This window comes from Pan troglodytes, chromosome X (genome assembly GCF_028858775.2).
Source record: "Pan troglodytes isolate AG18354 chromosome X, NHGRI_mPanTro3-v2.0_pri, whole genome shotgun sequence".
In the NCBI taxonomy this organism is placed as follows: Eukaryota; Metazoa; Chordata; class Mammalia; order Primates; family Hominidae; genus Pan; species Pan troglodytes.
Genome location: NC_072421.2, coordinates 145188422 through 145190279, shown reverse-complemented (window position 1 = coordinate 145190279; position 1858 = coordinate 145188422). Strand labels below are relative to the sequence as shown.

General features: G+C 36.9%; 1 pseudogene; it reads right to left on the bottom strand.

The window, feature by feature from the left end:
• Window positions 1-368: 368 nt before the first annotated feature.
• LOC100610418 (SRA stem-loop-interacting RNA-binding protein, mitochondrial-like) lies at window positions 369-692 on the bottom strand (annotated as a pseudogene).
• Between the last annotated feature and the right edge of the window lie 1166 nt (window positions 693-1858).

Sequence of the window (1858 nt, the reverse complement as noted above, 5' to 3'; positions counted from 1 at the left end):
GCTCTTTCTTGGCTATGTTTAGGGTTAGGTCACTCACAGCAACCTGGACACAGGAGGCAATATGATGAGGTGGAAAGCATATTGGAAAGCCAGGAGAGCTAAGCTGAAGTGCTTGGTTTTGCAGTTAAGTCCCTGTGACCCTGAGCAAGTTACATCACTTTTCTAGGCTTCAGACTGTATATTTATAAAATTGGCCTGAGGAGTTCCATGAGATCTCGTTTACATTCGCATTTTAATGTTATAGAAATGCCAGCATTTTCTTTGGTGGACTCCAGATCCCCTTCTAAATTCCTCCTCGACTCTAGCAGTTAAGAATAAAGTTTTTTTTTCTCAGTTATGTTAACTTTATTTAATAGGCTGAAATAGTCTCAAAAATCTTTCTCTTCATCAGATGTTTACAAAACTTTTGGCCTTTGAGCTCCAACCTGGAGCTTTACTCCATCTATAATATGATTTTCCTGTTATAGTGCATTCTGAAGTTCTTCTGAAGAAAAACTGAACCCAACCCAAACCTCTGTGAAAGCCAGTCTCCTTGTCAAAAGGTACAACACATTTTTGGATATGGCCAAACTGTGCAAAGACACCATCAGCTGATTTGACGCTGCAGTCCAAGGAATTTTGCTAACAAAAGCAACCGGCCTACTGATACTTGTATGAAGCACCATGGCACCTTTCCATGCTAAGGCAGCCATCTTTAGGCTCAAAAGTTCTTTTTTTGTTGTTATTTGAGTTCCTTGTATACTCTGGATATTAGTCTCCTGTTGGATGAAGATTTTGCAAATATTTTCTCCCATTCAACAGGTTGTCTATTCACTCTGTTGATTGTTTCCTTTGCTGTGCAGAAGCTTTTTGCCTTAATGTTGTCCCATTTGCCTAATATTTTGTTGCCTGTGCTTTTGGGGTCTTAGCCAAAAAATCATTGCCTAGACCAATGTCCTGGAGTGTTTGCCCTATGTTCTCTTCCAGTAATTTTATAGTTTTGGGTCTTACATTTATGATGAGAGATAGGGGTCTTGTTTTATTCTTCTGGGTATGGATATCCAGTTTTCCCAGCACCATTTATTGAAGAGACTGTCCTTTCCCCAGTGCATGTTTTTGGAACCTTTGTTGAAAATCAGTTGACTGTAAATACATGGGCTCATTTCTGGCTTCTCTATTCTGCCCCATTGGTCTGTGTGTCTGTTTTTATACTAATGCCATGCTGTTTTGGTTACTATAGCCTTGTAATATATTTTCAAGTCAGGTAGTGTGATGCCTCCAGCTTTGTTCTTTTTACTTGGAATTGCTTTGGCTATTAGGGCTCTTTTGGGGTTCCATATACATTTACAATTCTTTTTTCTATTTCTGTGAAGAATGTCATTGGTATTTTGATAAAGATCACATTGAATCTGCAGACTGCTTTGGGTAATAGGATCATTTTAATGATATTAATTATTCCAATCCATGATCATGAGATGTCTTTTCACTTGTTTGTGTCATCTTCTATTTCTTTCATCAACTCAAGAGGCCTTTAACCTTCTTGGCTAAATGTATTCCTTTGTATTGAAATTTTTGTAGCTATTGTAAATGAGATTGTTTCCTTGACTTCTTTTTCAGGATTTTTTGGATAAGACTTCAAAAGTACAGACAAGAAAAGCAAAAATAAACAAATGAGATTACATAAAATTAAAAAGCTTCTGCTCAGCAAAGGAAACGATCAACAGAATGAAAAGACAAGCTACAGAATGGGAGAACATATTTGCAAACTACACATCTGACAAGGGGTTAATATCCAAGATATATTAATACAAGGAACTCAAACAACTAAATAGCAATAATAGTAATAATAATCCAATGTAAAATGGGCACTCCAAATAGA